This window comes from Sciurus vulgaris, assembly GCF_902686455.1.
Source record: "Sciurus vulgaris genome assembly, chromosome: 4".
In the NCBI taxonomy this organism is placed as follows: domain Eukaryota; kingdom Metazoa; phylum Chordata; class Mammalia; order Rodentia; family Sciuridae; genus Sciurus; species Sciurus vulgaris.
The window spans coordinates 31,956,429-31,977,300 of record NC_136464.1 but is presented as its reverse complement, the minus strand read 5'-3'; the positions used below and the strand labels follow the sequence as shown (position 1 = coordinate 31,977,300).

At 36.4% G+C, this 20,872-nt stretch overlaps 1 protein-coding gene and 1 pseudogene across 20 annotated transcripts in view; both read left to right on the top strand.

Moving 5' to 3' along the window:
- The window catches only part of LCOR (ligand dependent nuclear receptor corepressor), a 136,963-nt gene that overhangs the window by 3,515 nt on the left and 112,576 nt on the right, over nt 1-20,872 (top strand). The gene's annotated exons all lie outside the window — the stretch shown is intronic.
- On the top strand, nt 15,396-19,909 carry LOC306660207 (emopamil-binding protein-like; annotated as a pseudogene). The gene is made up of 2 exons: nt 15,396-15,976; nt 16,055-19,909. The product of its transcript is annotated as an emopamil-binding protein-like (transcript).

Sequence of the window (20,872 nt, the reverse complement as noted above, 5' to 3'; positions counted from 1 at the left end):
AAATCCAAGCCTTTTTAAGCATTTTAGGATTAGAAGTGCTAAGTAGGTTCACTTGGTGATTATGATCAACATGGATATTGGTTATGAGGTGATTATTGAGGGGGTCCTCTGGGATTAATATTACCTACTAGATTCCAGGAAGATTTAGGCTTTCTCTGTGACTAATGTGATATAACCTATTGCTTGACTGCTCCTCACCCTTATTCTCAAACTTTTCCAGTGTGGGGAAAGTTGTGATGTTAGCTTAGCTTTAGCTTGTCTGAAGAACAGCAACAGGATCAATCTTTTTGACTTATGTAAAGATATTTCAATTATTCCAATTCCTTCAAATGTGCTTATAACTGGGGCAATTCTAGGAAGCATTTGAATGTCAATTTTTAGTCTTAATGGGACTACACAGTATGGCATGAAATTTCTTAATGAAGTGAAAATGGTTGTTTGCTGTCTATGGAAACTTGCCTTTTCTGAGCTCCTGCCTAATACTTAGCTACTGAATTAGTGTTTGGGGGGAATGAAAGGGAGTTATATAAGTGCTTAGTTCATTTAAGAATTTGGTAGGCATCCACCCTTTATCAGGCATTGTGGACAAGGATATAGGGGAAACTGCACTAACTTTCAGGAACTCATAGTCCTTAGAGGAATATGATGTATTCAGTTATTGTACGAAGCAAAAATGTGCCGTATGATAGTACAGGCAAGTACTGGCATGTTGAAAAGTGAAAGAGATCTCTTGAGATGGTGAAGGAAGGCTTCATGAAGAAGGTGGCAAATTTTTGCTTGATTTTGATGAATTTGTAAAAGGAATTCCATTCATGAGAAGTTGCATGAGCAAAAGTGGAAAAGAACAGCAATGAGTTGTTGGTTTAAACTGCAGTCAGTGATTAGTGTATGGGGCTTGGAGATAACAGGTTTGTAAAGTTAGGTTGTAAAATTTTCAAAATGCAGGTTAAAAAGTGGAGTTTGTTAGGCTGCTTGGGGTTTCTATCACATTGTTCTCTTTAAGAATTCCATTGTGGAATTCTACAATGACAGATTCTTTTGAAGCCATCTCATTAGGGACAAAATTATCATCGATAATTTTGAAGTAAGCTGATATCTGAATATCATCGATATCTGAAGTAAGCTCATTTGGATGTTATATCCTAAGGACTGTTGCATAAACTTATTTTTAGAATTGCTTAAAATCAGTGGCATATTCATTCTTTGAATACACTTAGTCTTGATAGATTTTCATCTTTAACAGGTTGAATTGGTTATTTGGAAACAGTCAAAAGTATCTGCTGCAGACTATGGCAAATAAAGGTGTATATTAAATAATGAGATGGGCTTTTTTGGCCTGGGTTGCAAACTGACTCTGAAAGCCTCAGCAAATGATTTATTTTGATGTGCCTCTGAACCGCTCTCTTGATTCTTGCTTCCTTTATGTCTATCCATCTGCTGTGTGGGACCTTGAGATGGGAATAAACAAAGCTGTTACTTTTTTTTTTTATTTTTAATACTTTTTTTTATGCCTTTATTTTATTTTTAGTGGTGCTGAGGATCTAACCCAGGGCCTCAAGCATGCTAGGCGAGTGCTCTGCCACTGAGCCACAACCCCAGCCCAAAGCTGTTACTTTTTGTACTTTCAAGTTAAAAACTTAATATCACTACTGTACAAATCTTTTAATCTACCTACAGATATTTAAAAAATACTTTACTACTTGCATGCATTGCACATTGCTTGGGGATAATTCCATTATAAAATGTCTACAACTTGAAATTTTTAATTGAGATAGAGTTCACATACTGTAAATTCACCTTTTTGAAGTGTACGAGTCAGTGAATTTCGTTGTATTGACAAAGTTGTGCATCTATCATGGCTAATTAAGAACACTTCATACCCATAGGCAGTCATTTCCCAATACTCTGTGACCCAGCTCTTGATAGCACTAATCTACTTTGTTTCTGTGGATTTTTCTAGTCTTGTGTTTTATGTAATGAATCATAGTATGTGGCCTTTTGTGTCTGACTTCCTACACATAGCATCGGTTTTTAAAATTCATCCAAGATTGTACATGTATCAGCAATTTTATTCCTTTTATGACAAAATAATGCTGTGTTGTATGGGCATACCACAGTTTGTGTAGCCATTCATTATTTCCATTTTTTGGAAACTGTTCACTGTTATGAATAATGCTTCTGTGAACACCTGTTTAAAGTTTTTGTGTAGGCATTTGTTTTTAGTTCTACTTGTGTTTATACTTAGGATGGTATTACTGGATCATATGGTAACTTAATTTTTTTTTGGCAGTATTAACATTAAATTTAGGGACTCACACAGGCTAGGCAACTGCTCAGTTACTCCAACTATATTCCTACCATGTGTTAACTTTTGAGAGACTGCTAAGTTGTTTCCAAAGTGGTTTCAGTACTGTAGATTCTTGTCAATATTTTCTGAGGGTTCTGATTTCTCCATATCCTCTCTAACACTTTATATTACCTCCCTTTTCTTTCTCTTATTATAGCTCTGCTAGTGAGTATGAAGTGCTACCTCATTGTGATTTTGACTCGTATTTCCCTAATGACTGGTGATATTGAGCATGTTTGTATTTGTTGGCCATTCATATATCATCTTTGGGGAAATGTTGTCTGTTCAGATTTCTTGCCAGGTTTTCAGTTGACCTATTTATTACTTTTATTATTGAGTTGTAAGAATTCTTTGTATTCTGAATACTAGGCTCTTCATCATTATAAGTCTTACAAATATTTCTTTCTCTTTCATATACCAGTTTGCAAACAATTACAAGTCAACATATAAGCAGATAGACTGTAATGAAAGCTAAACTGCAGTATATCTTGTGAAGGGAATATGGGTAATAGTAATGAAGTGATAAGAGTGACGTATTATTCAAGAAAGGATTGTTAAAATATCTGTTCTATGTATTACTAAGAAGTTATAGAGATGTGTAACAATACAGATACATCCTTTTATCCATATCTACTAAATTCCTACCTTTCTGTGTCACAGATATATTTTAAATATCACAGATAATGTAGTGCATACCACATTATTCAAATCTGTTTTATTCCCGAGTTTTGGATAGTAAATAATAAGGGTTTGGATAGAGAAGGATACCTTATCCTACATTGCTGTATCACAAACATTTGAATCTATTCGTTTCTGATTCTAGTAGTAAGAATTTGGATAGTGAGGAAATTCTATACAGTAATACTCTTTTTGGAATCTAAGATTATATTTTGTTTGCATATTTATTTAGGGGGTTCTGGGGATGAACCAAGGGCCTTGTGTGTGCTAGGCAATGCTCTAACTGAGCTACTTCCCTACCCCTTGTTTGCATTTCATTAAACCAGAAATCTGGCCAGTTATATAGTTAATGCAAATTAATTGTATGATTTTCTTTTCTGCTAAACTATACTGTTTCAAGAGTTGTTTGAATTTGTTTTATTTTTGTTTCTCTGTTTTGAATTGGTTAGGTTTGATTCTCTCAGAGTATCAGCTGTAGTCATTTCTTTCTTTCCTTTTTTTTTTCTCTCGGTACTGGGGATCGAACCTCAGGGCCTTGTGCTTGCAAGGCAAGCACTCTACCGGCTGAGCTATCTCCCCAGCCCCAGATGTAGTCATTTCTTAAGGATGAAATTAAGCTTCCTGTGAAGTAGGTAGCAAAATCGTTTGAGAATACGAATTCTTGCTTAATGGATTATGAGGGGGCAAGTTAGAGAAGTTATGCAGTAATGGTGGACAGCTTTCTAATGATTTTTGTCTTTTTATTCCGTTTCACATTTTCAAATTATTTTTGTTAAAGAATTATTTAGGGGGCTGGGGAGATAGCCAGTTGGTAAAGTGCTTGCCTTACAGCACAGGGCCCTGGGTTCAATCCCCAGCACCACAAAAAAAAAAAAAAAAAATTATTTAGTATATAAATTAATCATTTTTCTGAATTCATTATCTTGTAAGCCAATGAAACTACAGGTGTAAAAGTGCCCTTATTGCAACAAAATTACTATAATTCAGGATATTGATTGTAAGAACAAGACAACCTCATGATAAGCTCATTTTTCATAAAATCGGAATCATTTTATCATTATTAATAAATGATTATCAGATGCATTTGTTTTAGTAGTTGACTTTTTAGAGATTTGCCGAGAGTAAAAATATGTTTTACCTCTTCTAAACTCACATATAAGGGGAAGGGAAGCTAATATTAAAATGATCTGTTTGGCAACTTAGAGAGACCCTGTCTTAAATAAAAGGGCCAGAGATATAGATCATGCTAAGAGTGCCCCTGGGTTCAGTCTCCAGTACTGCAAAATAAATCAATAAATAAATTTTGTGTAATTATAATGTGCCAATTAAAAAAATGATTCTGTAAGGGTGTATTGGATCTTATTTGGTAAAGTCTTACTTATAAAAATGTGATTTTACCCAAAGAATGTGTTTCATTTGATAACATTCTTATCAGTTTTAAGTAATAGGACTCCACTGGTATATTTAGAGTGAGTGGTTTATTTAAAAAAAAAAAAAAAAAAAAGATTTATTTAGTGGTGCTAGGGATTGAACCTAGAGCTTTGTGCATACTACGTGAGTACTATACCACTGAGCTATATTCTTAGCCCACAGGAAGGAATTGTTGAATTTGTTAAGACATGCAATTCGATGCTGCCTTATTTTTCACATTTAAAAAAAATTCTTCCTAATGCATGGGAATTTGTGGAATTTATATATAAACATATATATATAAATAAATATAGACATACCCTCAAGAGTGTACCCAGGGGTGCTTTACACCTCTGAGGTACGTTCCCAGCCCTTTTTAAATTTGTTTTTGAGACAGGATATGCTAAGTTGCTCAGGCTGGCATTGAGTTTGCTGTCCTTCCTCCTTGGCCTCCCAAACAGCTGGGATTAAGGCAAGGCATGGCATAGGCACCTCATAGCCAGCAAATTTTGTTTATTTTGATCTAGATACTTTCTCTTCTTCTTTCAAGTTAGTACAGGTGTTTTCTAGATCATTTGTAGGTATTTATCTTTTATTTCTACCATTGATTCTTCTGTTTTCTTTTACCTTTTTTTCCACATTTTTTATTCATTGTTTATCAAAGCTGGAAGGATGCTAGATCTTTCTTGTCCAACCATGTCAACTAAAGGGAAAGGAATTTAAAAAAGAAATCTCATTTTGGGAAAGTTCAGACATACATAAAAATAGAAGAATAGTACTATGGAACAGGCAGCTACATCAACCAGTGGCCATTCTTGTGTCATTCCCACTGCATTATTTGAAGCAAATCCTAAACACGGTGTTTATTATTGGATCTTTTTTGCAGCTTCTCATTTGGTATCTTCTCTTTCCCAGGTCCTATCCCAAGTGGTTCACAAATTTAAAGAAATACATGAGACATTATTTAAATATGGAGAAGACAAGTTTTTGCTTTTATTTTCTAGTAATGTTTCTTAAAAGCTAGCATAGCTGGGTGTAGTGATACACAACTGTCATACCAGCTACCTGGGACACTGAGGCAGAAAGATGGCAAGTTGGAGGTCAGTTTGGGTAACTTGTGAGATTCTGTCTCAAAGTAAAATGAAAAAGGACTGGGGATGTGGAGTTTGTAACAAAGGCAATGAAGTAACAGTGTGGTAGATACTTGGCCTTTACCTGTAGTCATATCTTTACCAGAAACATCCAAGGATGAGGTTGTTGCAATGGGTCAAGCAGATTGAGAATAGGAGTCAGGATTTCTGATCTTAGCCAAATGCCTTCTTACTTCTAAACCTCCTAATGGTAATTTACCTTTGGTGCAGTTGGCAATAAATATTTTAAAGTGTCTGATAGCAAGGGAAGTTGCTGAGAAGGGTTAAGAAGAGATTTGGGTCTATTTATTTATTTTTTGGTATTGCGGATTGACCTGGGGCGCTTAACCACTGAGCCAAATCCTCAACCCTTTTATTTATTTATTTATTTATATTATTTTTATTATCATCATCATTATTATCATTATTATTTTGTATGTGTGGTACCGGGGTTGAACTCAGGGGAACTTGGCCACTGAGCGACATCCTCAGCCTATTTTGTATTTTATTTAGAGACAGTCTCACTGAGTTGCTTAGCACCTTACTTTTGCTGAGGCTGACTTTGAACTTGAGATCCTTCTGCCTTAGCCTCCCGAACTGTTGGAATTATGTATGTGTGCTACTATGCCCTGCTAGCCCTTTTTAATTTTTTTAAATTTTGAGGCAGTGTCTTGCTAAGTTTAGGGCCTCCCTAAGTTGCTGAGGCTGGCTTTGAATTGGGGATTCTCCTGCCTCAGCCTCCCGAGCCACTGGGATTACAGGAATGCTGCCACCATGCCTGCCATGAGATTTGGCAAATTTTTGAAAATGATACATTGTTTTGGTAATTCATGTATCACTGGAAGATGTGACAAAGGTAATAGGAAGAAATTCCCATCAAAATTAAATGGGAGAGCCAGGTGTAGTAGTGCTTGCCTGCAATAAGCCCAGTGACCCTGGAGGCTGAGACAGGAGGATCACAAGTTCGAAGCCAGTCTCAGCAACCTAGCAAGGCCCTAAGCAACTCAGTGAGACTCTTGTCTCTAAATAAAAAATAAAAAGGGCTAGAAATGTGGCTCAGTGATTATGCGGCCCTGGGGTCAATCCCTTTAAAAAAAAAAAAAAAAAATCCTTGCTTTTACTAAGAATAAAAAATGAGAGATAATGTGTTTGTTTTCCTATGTTGATATGTGGCTTTTTTGTTGGATGATTAATGATATAAATACTAATCTCGTGTGAGATTCAAATTATCACTTAGCTAGTAAGGAAACTTGGCAAAGTTTAACATATAAATCGCAATAAAATGATACTTTAATCATGGATGGACATTAAGAAGTTCATAAATCTTTGGTAAGAGTTACTGAAAAAAAAAACCCCTTTCAAATCGTCATTTTTCTGTGTGTTTAATGAAACTAATTTATCTTCTAACAATGATTTTTGTTATGTCACCAATGTTCACTGGTCAGTGTACTAACATTTTATTTACCTATTGGAAACTTTATGGTTATTTTTAGCAATAATGTTTTTATGGTACTTAATGTTAAATTGTCTAGTTCTAGTTTCTCTTCTGGAAAGATAGTACTTTAGGATAAAATAATATGATTTTCCAACAATTTTTGAGAGGTTTTAAAATTTTGTTGTAATTTTTTAAAAAGAAAAACAGCATTTAGTGATAAAGCTGTTTTCTTTCTGAGACGTGTGTGACCAGGTTTTTTTAGTGTGTATACATACTATGTATATAGCCTTTTACTGTATATTTATGAAAGTAGAGTCTGGCATGTTAAAATAAATAGACTTATAAGAGAACTGGAATGACACATATCTAGTGAAAACAATTTCAAAGGCTTATGGTTACAAATGTACAGTCTTATCTAAAAGATAATATTCTCTTTGGCCCCCTTCTTCTTATGTCAGGAACTTATCCCTTATTTTATTTTTATTTTTTGGTTCTGGGGATTGAACTCGGGCACTTGACCACTGAACCACATCCCCATCCTTATTATGCATTTTAATTAGAGACAGGGTCTCACTGAATTGCTTAGTGCCACGCTCTTTCTGAGACTAGCTTTGAACTCTGGATCCTCCTGCCTCAACCTCCTAAGCTGCTGAGATTATAGGCGTATGCCACTGCACTGGGATCAAGTGTTTTTTTCAGTAAATATCTTTGACTCTCTTTGCATCATTATTTACATTGCTTCAGTAAAAATTTTATTTTGCTAAAATGGAGACCATTTTGTCTCTTTTGGTTTTTGTCTTTTGTCCATGACTTTAAAAAAAATTTAAGCTATGCAGTCTTTCTTACAGGTAAGAATTACTTCTATTCTCAGAGTTTAAAAATATGCTTGGGTAGTACATTTATAATGATAATAGAAATAAACTTTGTTTTGTTAATATTGTTAAAGTTACCTTTAATATCATAAAAGGAAGTATAAAGTTTTCTCTTTCGACCTTTTCATAAGATGGTGTTTCAATTATTATTATTATTATTATTATTTTTGCGGTGCTAGGGATTGAACCCAGGGCCTTTTGCTTGCAAGGCAGGCACTCTACCAACTGAGCTATATCCCCAGCCCGTGTTTCAGTTATTTGTTGCCACAATAATGTTGTATGTCAAACAGTCACAAGATCAGAGTGACATATAAGTAGAAGTATTTATTGAACTCACAAGTCTAGGGTTCAGCTGATCTGGGCTGGGCTCGCTCATATAGTTAGCTGTGTGTTGACTAGTCAGTCAGTTCTGTTGATCTTGACTGAAATTGCTCCATGTTGGGGTGAATTGGTTGATATAAATTCACTTAAATTGGGGTGATTGGAGCAACTAGGACCTCTCTCTCTCTACTTTTCCCTCTCTCTCTTTCTTTTTTTTTTTTTTTTCCCTGCCGTACTGGGACTGAACCCAGGACCTTGTACTTGCAAGGCAAAGCACTCTACCAACTGAGCTATATTCCCAGCCCTGCAACTAGGACCTGTACCATGCTTCTCAGTCTTTAGTAGAATAAGTTTGGGCCTGTTATGCATAGCGGAAGTACACAAAACAAGCAGAAATAAGGAAGCACTTTTAAAAGTTTCTGCTTGTATAATCATCTGCTAATATCTCATTGACCTAAAGCAAATCTCACCATTGAGCCCACAATTCTGGTGGGAGGGTATTATGAAGTTACATGTCAAAGGGCCTGGATAACATTGAGGGATGGAGAATTGGGACCTTTTGCAATTTATTTCAGAAAGCATTAGCTTTCTTTTATGTTCATGACAAGGTGTTGATCAGGTATGCACTTGGGAACATATTTTCTCATTTAATTTGTATAGTAAACCTGGAAAGAGTATGGTATCCTTTTTATTTACTTAGGAAGGAACGGAGACTTAGAAGGATTAATAATTCACAGATGTGACCGAACTGGTGATTTTTGAATCTAGGCCTTTCTGACTTCAGAGTTTAGATGCTTTCACATGGTTGTAATCATGTAAATGGTGTTTTTAGTTTTCCCCCAGTTTTTCTTTCTTATTTTGGGGAAAATTTTTATCTGTTTTTTATTGGCTTCTATACTGAATATCTTGTTCTGTTCTCCCAAGATCTTTTCCTCTTGTTGTAGTAGCTTCTCGGTTTTCCTTTAGAGAGCCATTGTTTCTGCCACCTTTAGTTCCATATCATTTGCATGAGACAGATACACTCTTGAAACTGATGGCCATTCGTCGAACACCGTGGTTCAGGGACCAGCCCTGAGACTTTGGTTGATGGAGTTCTTGGAAAAAAGATCTCTTTTCTCTGGGGTAGCTAAACCTAATAGCCTTTAAATGGGAAGCAGCCGCCATGTGGGAGGAGCCTGTCTCTGAGGGAAGCTCTGTGCTGTTGTATGAGACATGGGGAGTGATGGATGGGGGAGCGAACTATTCCTATGCACTTGGATCCAGTGGTGAATGAAGGGAGCTCTAAAAAAAACTATTTGAGCAAATAACTATGCTTTTTTGCTCATGCCCATTTATGTTGTTTTATCTCTTGAAATCAAAACTTTTGACTGTTAGTGTTTTGTTTGCTTGTTTGTTTCTTCATGGTACTGGGGATTGAATCTAGGGGGAGCCTACCATTGAGTTGGCTCTTTTTATTTTTTGAGACAGGGTCTTACAATTAGTTGTCCAGGCTGCCTTAGAACTTGTGATACTCCTGCTTCAACCTGAGTAACTGGTATTACTGGCATGTGCCACTGTACTTGGCCTATTGGTGTTTTTAATACTTTTTTTTTTTTTTTCCTAGAAAAATTGTACCTCTGTAAAATGAACAAAAAAAAAAAAAAAAAAAAGAAAGAAAGAAAGAAAGAATAGCTAATAAGCTATAGGCAGACACTGTGAAAAACAAATTCTTTGGCCATGGGGAAATGGGAAAGGATGGTTCACCTGGACTAGTACTATATCAGAAAGGAGTCTACTTAGGATCAACATGGGAGGAGGAGCTACTAAATTTAGTAAGTAAAAAATATAGTCTCACCACTATACTACCAGGCATTTCTCTCTCTCTCTTTTTTTTTTTAGTGAATAATTCAGGTACCTCTGAGTACTAAGTGAGATTAAAAATACCCACACACATTGCACATGTGGGTGTTCATTTTAATTTTGGTTATTTCTGTCTCACAAGATATTAAACAAAGAACCAGTGTTCTGTTGGTTATATCATCAGGTCAACAAACATGATTAAGTAAGTGAAGAGTCTAAACAGAATATTTTTGAAGTAAAGTAGAATACATGTTCATTCCCAAAGCATCCTCTGTACCTTTTTATTACTGTTGAAGTTTTAAATTCCAGTATGCCATTATCTCACATGTTGTACATTTGTTATTACATATAATTTATTTGTTTATTTTTGTGGTGCTTGAGATTGAACTCAGGTCCTTACAGTTACTAGGCAGGCACTCTGCTACTGAGCTGCATCCCCAGCCTTATTACATGTAATTCAGTCTTAATAATAACCTTATCATGTGACTGTTATTTTAATTTGGCTAACCAGTTGTGTGAAATGATGCTACTATAAATTTGGTGTTCAGTGTTAGCTGGACCTTCAGCACTGGGAATTCTTTTGTGTATTTCTGGTCAGTCCCTGAAGTTTACCACCTTGACTCCTTAGTGCCTTACGAACTCCAGCTTCTCTCTTAGCTGATTATCTTGCCACCTACAGAATAATGAAAAATTAGACTGTCGAAAGTGAGTAAAGTAGAAAAGTACCAGTACCTGCTGAAGCACTGTTTCAAAGCACTGGCAACTTGAACAAAACTATTGAAATATTTATAAATTTTCAAATATAGGATCCTTTCCTAGATCTTGGCTGGGATTTGGGAACTTTTATTATTTTTTTTTAATTAATTTTTTTCTTTTGAGGTACTGGGGATTGAACCCAGGGGTATACTCTGCTGCTGAGCTACAATGCTGGCCTCAGAACTTGGTGATCTGCCTGCTTCAGTGTGTATGTACCACAGTCCCCAACTTAAATCTTAATAATTAATAGGTGAAACATTATTTCGTCTAGGTTTACTTAAAAATGTAATCTTTTTTGGTTCCGAATATGCACATGCTTGTAATCCCAGCAACTCAAGAGGCTGAGGCAGGAGGATTGCCGTTTGAAACCAGCCTCAGGAACCTAACTAGGCTCTAGTTAGGTCCAACCTAGTTAGTCCAACCTAGTGAGATCTTGTCTCAAAATAAAAAGGACTGGGGTTGTGACTCAGTGGTTTTAAGTGCCCTTGGGTTCAATCCTTGGAACCAAAAAAAGAATATGTATATTATAATAGTCCCCTTTATCTAAAGTTTCACTTTCCACCATTTCAGTTACCTGCAGTCCAGGAATATTAAAATAGAAAATCATAGAAATAATTTGTAAGTTTAAATTGTGTGTATTTCTGAGTAGTAATGAAATCTCCCATTATCCTACTCTGTCCTGCCTAGGATGTGAATCATCCCTTTTTTGTGGTGTATCTATGCTGCATAAACTATCTGCTTTTTTTTTTTTTTTTTTTTTTTTGCGGTACTGGGGATCGAACTCAGGGCCTTTTGCTTGAGGCAAGCACTCTACCAGCTGAGCTATCTCCCCAGCCCCTAAACTATCTGCTTTTTAATCACTTAATAGCCATCTTGGTTAATCTCATCAACTGTTGCAGCATTGCAATTCTTGTGTATAGGGTTTAATACTATCTCTTAGTTTCAGCTATCCATTAGAATCTTAGAACGTATCTCCATGCTAAAAGGGGACTGCTTTACTTGGATTTCGGAAGTATCAGCAAATGGAATAAGGAAAGGGCCAGAGATTTTTCCAGTCAAATTATTAAAGTTTGAGGTGGGCAGCCCCTGAAGAGGGAAGAGGTGTTTTTTGTTTTTGTTTTTATTTTATTTTTTGTTGAAGGTGCTGGGAATCTAACCCAGGTCTTTGCACGTAGTAGGCAAGCAAGTACTCTTAAGGCCACTGTTACATCCCCAGCTGAACACCCCTTAGATGGTATTGTATTATATGTTGATGCTGCTTTTAGATGTCCAGGGATACTTACTGACATATTATGAATGTGATGCAGTGTGCTAAAGATAGAAACATATGGATCATAAACAGTAATAGGCATGCATATTAAAGCATGAGATAATGAATTTCCTCACTGTGGTGATACTTGTGAGAAATAATATTTCAATAGACTTTGTCCTCACTGTGGCCAATATTTTAGTGGTTAGCATGTCAGTGCCCTTGAGGAGGATGATGATGTGGCATGTCATTGAGGGAAAGCATTTGAATGCTTTTTAGGTATGTGTGCTTAGGTTTTTATAACTGACAGTTTATTTTATTGTTTATATTTTGCTGCCAGGAGCTCACAGATCTATAGTTAAATAAGCAGAAATGAATTTGTAAGTTTTAGATTCTAGAATGTTGAATGACCCAGTGGATAGGGAATGGACATGGACACAGATGCAGACCTCTTCCTTCCTGTCTGTTGCTAAGTTTGAGAAAATAACTGGAAAAAAAAAAAAAAAAATGAGGCCCTGTTTTTAACCATATGACATTTTGTAGAATTTTGCCTGTATCTATCTTTTAATAAGTGGCAGAGACCCAGCTTAGATTAGTTTTAGTCAAAAAGATTATTTTGTTGGTGTATGAACTAGGAAAGTCAGAGAGTAAAGCCAGGTTCAGATATAGCTGTATCCAGGAATTTGGTGTCATCAAGAATGTCTCCTTTCTCCATCTTTAAGCATTTATTTCCTTTTTGGGATTCTTTCTTGGCAAATAGAATGGTAAGAATCGTCAGTGGCAGTTAAAGACTTACCATCCTTAAAGTTCAAAATCCTGGAAAGAGATGCATCTCATTCTCTATTGCACCAGCCAAATTGAGAGGATGGGAGTTGGCCAGTCTTGGGTCATGTGGCCTATTCTGGTCAGTACAATGTGATTCTGTGACTTTACCAGTGAAAAGTATCTGCTTTTGAAAAGGGGCTTAAGATCAGCCAGCCCTTACGGCATGGAGGGAGAGAATTAATTCTTAAAGCTGGTCATGATGGCACATGCCGAACTACTTGGAAGGCTGAGGTGGGAGGAGTACTTGAACCCCCCACAAGTTTGAGACCAGCCTGAGGAACTTAATGAGAACTTGCCTCAAAATAAACTAATTTTTCCCTAAAGGAAAATTTAATGCTATTCACTTAAGAAAGAGAAGTGGGTATAAGTTAGGCAAAAACCTATAGATATTATACATAAGAATATAGGTCTAATTTTTGAAGAAACTGACTGATTTGGACTATGTTATGAGTGGAATCTTCCCAGAAGATGTTGCTCTAACTCTAGTACCTTTCTGAATGTAGGTTGCTCATAGGTGCAGTTCAGTTAATTTGAGGTCATACTAGAGTAGGGCAGGCCCTAATCCAGCAGTCCTTATAAGAAGAAAGAAATTTGGATACAGACACAGAGGGAAGACTGGCAGAGATTGGAGTTGAGTTAAACTGCTATAAGCCAAGTATTGCTGGCAACCACTATAAGCTAGAAAGAGGCAAAGGATTCTTCCCTAGAGCCTTGGAGGGAGCATGGCCTTGCCAGTACCTTGATTACTATATTTTAGCCATCAGAATTGCAGGATAATACATTTCTATTGTTTTTAGCCACATCTGAGCTGGGAAGGTTGGGAAGAATTGTTCTGGGCTTTTTGGTAGTCATGTATTTTTATATTCTGATCTGAAACCCCCTGTCCCTGAGCAGTTATGTTTCTACACCTAATAATACCATTACATATTGCCTTGGTAGTGGTTTATGAACATTATTTTAAATTTTATTTATATTTGACATCTGAGAAATTAAAGGAGAATCACTTAGTAAAATACACAGCAGAGATTAAAGGTGATAAGGATGAAAGTGCCAATTAAAAGGGACCAGCAGAGCTGAAGAATAAGTGTAAAAACTAATGACATAGAGGTCAATCCTGTATTCTGAGAGCCAGGTTCACAAGGAAGTAGATAATGACTCATAGATACTAATCCAAAATGTTCTCTGTCAAATAAAGGTATATTGACCTATAATGGATTTTCAAACAAGGAAAAACCCTTGTTTGCTTTGGGAACAATCTTGGTTGGATGACTCAGTTTGATTGCATTTTTTTTTTCTTTTTTTTAATTTCGACTTTTATTTTTAAATTTGTTGTTGTACTGGGGATTGAACCTAGAGGCACTCTACCACTGAGCTACATCCTCTTTCATTATATTATAGAGTCTTACTAAGTTGCTGAGGCTGCTCTTGACCTCAGCCTCCCAAGTAACTGAGATTACAGGTGTGCACCATTGGACCTGACTGCATTACTGCATTTTTAATTTATTCATTGGGTCAGTGTTCTATGAACATTTTTATTAGCTATCAGGCATTATGCAGGGATATAGTGGTATGCAGAACAGACTCTGTTCTGGCCTGCATGGATGGGAGAAATAAGGATGTTAATTACATGAGGAATCAAATGAGAGCTCTGAAAGGAGACATTGTGTGTGTGTGTTTTGGGGGTTGGGGGCTGGGGCAACAAATTCAGATTTTTGGGAAAATTTTAATCCTGTAGGTAGATTAGTTGGAATTTGCTCACCAGGGAAAGGAGGAGGAAAAAATAGAGGCTAGAAAGGATTTTTTTCCTAGATAGGATTTCAGCTTGTGTTTTCAGAAAACAACAAAAAAATAGACCTTGGTTTCTCAGTATTCTAAGTTATATAAATTCTGAGTTGTGTCTCAGTAGTAGAGCTCACCTCGAATGTGTGAAGCAGTGGGTTGGATCCTCGGCATCACATGTAAAATAAAGGTATTATGTCCATCTTCAACTAAAACAATTTTTTCAATAACTCGAGTTATATAAATATTCATATTCCCCTTTGACTACTCGATGCACTTAAACATGCTTTATAAAGGCTCAGTTTTTTTAAAATGATAGCACATTTGTAAAGTGTTTTAAAAACTAGGAAAACTGATACACAGGAAATTGAGAGGAGCCCTGAATGAAGAAATAACAATTATATTAAGGCATTGGATATTTCTATAAATTTATAGATATACATTCACTCCCATTGGAGAATCATGAAGGTGGATACTTTGTTATTCTTACTCTCATATTTTCAAGATCAAACAAGCAATTTTTAAAAAATATTTTTTAGTTGTCATTGAGTCTTCTATTTTTTTATTTGTACGTGGTACTGAGGATCGGACCCAGGGTCTCACACGTGCCAGGCAAGCGTTGTACCACGGAGGTACAACTCCAGCCCCAGAAACGATTTTTTTAAACCTTCCTTTTTATTGAGATATATTTAAAACAAACAAGTTAGGACAGTCATCTTTACTCTTGTGTGTTCTACACATGAATTCATGTGTTCTACACATGAATTTTAGAATCGCCTAGCCTTTTTTTTTTTTTTTTTTGCGGTGCTGGGGATTGAACTCAGGGTCTTGTGCATGCGAGGCAAATATTCTACCAACTGCATTATATCCCCCACCTTGTCTTTCTTTAAAATAGTTTGCTATGGAGCCCCGCGCGCCCCCCACGCGGGTAGCTTGCTGCAAGGAGGTCGGCTGGGAGCTGGGGGCGGCGGCGGGCCGCTAGCTGCTGCTGTGCGCTGCGCTGCTATCGGCGGTCTGGGTGCTGGGGCTCCGCCTGGGCCGCGGGCGCGCTGACCTGGTTCTGCTACGACGCCCTGGTGCACTTGGTGTTGGAAGGCCCTTATGTCTACTTATCCTTGATAGGAAATATTGCTGATTGCGAAGGCTTGATTGCTCCCTTATGGAAAGAATATGGCAAAGCCGATGCAAGATGGCTTTATTTCGATCCAACCATCGCGTCTTTGGAAATTCTGACCGTTGTCCTGGATGGATTTCTGGCATTGGGTTTCTGGCATTGTTCCTCATTTATGCCATAGTCAAAGAGAAATGCTATTGGCATTTCATACAGATTACCCTGTGTGTGTGTGTGTGTGTGTGTGTGTGTGTGTGTGTGTGTGTGTGTGTGTGTGTGTGTGTGTGTGTGTGTGTGTGTGTGTGTGAACTGTATGGTGACTGGATGACCTTCTTCCCAGAGTGGCTTATTGGAAGCCCCAACCTGAACACCAACAATTGATTCTACTTTTGGGTCTATCTGGTGTTTTTTGTTTTGTTTTGGTATTTTTGGGGTGCTGGGGATGGAACCCAGGGCCCTGTGCTTGCAAGGCAAGCACTCTACCGACTGAGCTATCTCCCCAGCCCCTATCTGGTGTTTTTTAATGGTGTGTGGGTTCTGATTCCAGGACTGCTACTGTGGTAGTTGTGGGTAGAACTCAGGAGGATGCATCACAAAGGAACCAATGTAGGGAAGAAGTTCTGGTGAATTTTCAAAGTCATCTTGAAACCAGTATTTTTTACTGTCTTGTCTGATGAACCAGAATGGAGCAAACATTCCAGTATACTTGATTTTTTTCCTTATTATTCCTGAACAACCTGTTTCAAGTTGGTTGTAAGGTGCTAAGTGTTTGTTGTCATTGTTGTAGTAGTGGTTGTTATTAATTAAATAGCAACATAAGAAAAAGAGAGGGACAGGGGTATAGCTGAGTGGTAGAGCACCTTGGGTTTGATTCCTAGCACTGGGGGGAAAAAGTAGGGGTAAATAAATTGTAACTTTTAATAATCACATTTAATTGTGCATTTTTATGACTGCATTTTTATTATACATTAATAAAGACAATTATTATAAAAAAAATAGTCTGCTGGAATTTTAGTAAACAGTTTAGTGAGCCTGGGCATCTATCTTAATTATGCTGAGCTTTCCACCATGCTTTTTTGTAAAATAGTCATTGAACTGGGTGCACAGCTATAGTCCTGGGTGCTTGGGAAGCTGAGCCAGGAGGATCACAAGTTTGAGGTCAGCCTAGGCAACATAGTGAGACCCTGACTGACTAAATAGAAAAATAGGAAGGGAGGAGTAATTTTAGGTAACTATCAGAGAACCAAATTCTAAACATAGGATCAAAATTAAGGTATAATTTCACAGAACCTAGACTGGTCCATCATATCAGATCAGTTCTTCTGTGGATATACTCTTCTTTCATAGCGTTTTCACAGATTTTCTTTTTGATTTTGTTTTTTGTTCTTTTTATGGATACTTGAGGTAGAACTCAGGGTCTAAATTTGCTAAATGCACGCTCTACTGAGGAGCTGTATCCTCAGGCTCATGGTTTTAAACTATGTGTTTGTGACCAATTTTATGTGTTATCTCCATAAAGTATTAAGGCTCTTGATAGTAGAGACTGTTTTCTGCCTTGTTTGGTATTATATTATTAGGGTCTGACATTTAGTGGATATTCCATTACTAGTTGGATAGATGAATTCATTTTTGAATGAATAGAAATTAGTGTCTCAGTTCTTTTTAAGTAGATATTTAGGTGACACTGAACTGTATGCTTCATGAAGGACATAGACGTACCTGCACTGCTCATCAGTAAACCTTAGCTAGTGAATGGTGAGGCCCATATTTGTATCTGTGTAGGATCTGTCTTCAGAGCCTAAACTTCTAACTATGAGTTTTGACTTCTACCAAAAGAAGAAGGAACAATTAGGAGTGGAAAAAACAAACAAACCTATAACTATGATAATAATAAAGTCTTCTCCCAGAGGCAGTAGGCACTGACATATTACAGCTTTGCCATATCAGAATACATTTTTCATATGTTGTCAATTCACTGATAACATATGAAAAATGTTCATATGTTCTAGTTCTTATAGATTATTTGAATCTCAAAGACTAATTTGAAGTCTTTTTACATTTTGAAAAATAAGTGGTATTTGCAATTGTTGTATCTTCCACAAATATTAAACCTGTACTCAAAAACTTATTTCCAGTTTTCTCCTGTTAAGGAAAATTGTTCCCTTAAATTGAATCTCCTGTTGCTTTGTCTTCCCCTTCTGCCTCCATAGTCTCCTATATTCATTCTGTTTTAAAGCCAAAGATGCTCATGAGTTTAAGAATTACAGCAGTGAAAACTGGGCTGGAGATTCACAGTGGTTTATCTTGATCTACATTCATATTAGAAGTTCTGTGAATGACTGAAGAATCTTAGATTGGAAGACAAATCTTTGCAACTGATAGCAGTAATTGGTTTCCTTAGACTATACTGAGCCTGTGAAGCACATGACAGGGAACAGATTTGGACCATGGACCAAGATAGGAAACTGCTGCATTTGCCTTGAGGCAAGTGGTATTAGTGAAATTACTATGCTTTTCAAACTGAGGTATCATATTCCTGGGCATATGTGATAATGTGCAGGGACGGTCTTAATTAAGTTATGGTTTTATCTTTCTTGACTGCCAATTTTGTGCCATAGGTAAGAATTCAAAATACTTTAAAGTTTTAATTTTTTCAAAATATTTTTAAAGATTCTGGGACAAAATTTTATATACTCAAATGCAAATTTTTTCTAGAATCTTTAAAAAAACTTTGTGTGTTTGCACTGGGTTGTTGCATATTATACTCCAGAATTACCAGGTACATGTGTTTCTTTCATTTTGCCATCAGAGATATTACAGAAAGACAAAAGATCTGAGATAACATGTCTTTGGAAATACAGTCAGGCAGTTGGCCATAGGTTTTACCTCCTATAAAAGTTATAAAAAAAATGTTTGTCATTTGTGTTCAAGGCATTAAGACATTTGTTCTTCAACAAATGTAAAGCTAGAAACAGTTTTCTACAGAGGAATTACTGTAATGTGGGGGGTTTTTAGTCTCTCAAATTTTTTTAAAGGATCAGAATAGGAAAATGTTTGCTTTTTATTTGGACATTTCCTAAGGAGATTACTACAGTAGTTGATTCGTTATTGAACTATGAAATGATACTATAGGCAGGGAAGAACGACTTTTAGAAGTTTATCATATAAAACAACAACAAACAAAACAATTTGGAACCCTTCCAAAGTCACAGTACCTGTCAGTGCACAAAGGTCAGGACAGAATCATGATCCTCATCTCATCTCCCCATTAAGTTTATTAACTTCTGGTTGAGTTCTCAAATAGTTCATGCCACATAGAAGCAGACCCTGTGCCCAGTAAGAAACTTGAGATGAGAACTACCCCTAAACTAGCTCTGTAGCTTTCCCTCTAGAAGATGTTCCACAATCTGTAGCTAATTTATATGCACTAGTGCCTTCATAGGCAGCCATGTCTTATAGTCCACATACCTGGCATTAAGTGTGAATTCTATTTTTAGGACACATGTGGCTTGCACCATTGCTGCTGTGTCAGTAAAAAGTATGGCTGCACCTGCAGAAATTTCTGAGACCTGGCTGGCTAGGGTACCCTTAGTATCAGCAGCTTTAGTTTTAGCCTTTGTTACTATGAGATTTTTTAATGAGTGTCCAAAGAATTAAGGTGAACTTGAACTGAGTGAGGGTTTTAACAACAATGTACAAAGGCATTGATGTTTGTAAATAAAACAGAAAGATTTCCTCTAAGGACCAAACTAAATTAACAAAAAAAATTGTTGATGAATTATAGTGATGATAAAGACTACCAGTGACTTTGTCTTTATATCAGTAATAGCCTTAGAATTTCCAAATTACAGGAAAGATGTTCTTTTTGTCTGTTTTTGGACTGACATTTATGGGATTTTAGATGATATTTTTAAAAAGGTGGTTTTTATTAAAGCAGTACTTTAAAAAAAAAAAAAAGTGCTGTAGGATAAGATAGTATAAAATGAGAGCAAAGAGTCATCCCAAATTTCCTGTACAAAGATAACTACCATTATTAACATTCTAGACACTCAGTGCACAGACATAGAAGGATGAGCAGAGGGTAAGAGATGGGTAGAGGGGTGAATGATTAGAAAGGTAGGAATAAAAATGGAATTACATTATGTATGCTATTTGTATTTTTTAATAAACCTTATTTCTGTTTGAATTTGGCAGAAAGGGAAATTATTTGAAGCCATTTCTACCTTGAGATAAAAATCAGTGTACAATCAGAAATGGTATAGTCATTTTCTGAAAACTTTCTCTAAGTGTATGGGGAGAAACTATCTGGGAAGAAGCTAAACTATTTTGATTTTTTAAACTTTCGATTTTATTTTATTTATTTTGGTGTTGGAGACTGAACCCAGAGGTGCTTTACCACTGAGCCACATACCCAGCCCTTTCTGTTTTTTTTATTTTGGTACAGGGTTTTGCTAAGTTGCTTAGGACCTCACTAAGTGACTGAGGTTGGCCTTGAACTTGTGATCCTCCTGCCTCAGGTGTTGTGCTGCTGTGCCCAACTTAAACTTTCAATTTTAAGTGGTTATGCTTTGAAAGGTGAGGAAGTAATCATTCTAAAATTCTTTAGAAAGGCTCTTTCTCCTGAATTACTGAGTTTGTACATTGTTTTTGTTTTGTGCTATCCAGTTTTATGAAATTTATATTGATTTTTTTCTTTATTTGTTCTTTGGAGCTATATATGATAGTGGAGTCTATTTTTGACATATTTATACAAACATGGAGTATAAAAAATAAATTGACAAATGAAAAAAAAAAAACATGGAGTATACCTTACCCTAATTAGGACCCCTGTCTTGTGGATGTAAATGATGGTGAGATTCACTGTGGTGTATTCATATATGTACACCGGAAAGCTGTGTTAGATTCATTCCACCATCTTTCCTATTCCTGTCCTCCCCTTCATTCCACATGGTGCACTGAACTTCTGTTCTTCCCCTCACCTCTTGTGTGTTAGCATCTACTTATATTCTGATTTTAATCCTAATTCTTACAGTTGTATAATACTGATTATATTTAAATGAACTCAATGCTAGATAAGTTGTTTAGATTTAATTCTTCAGTGAATAATGACCAAAATATTA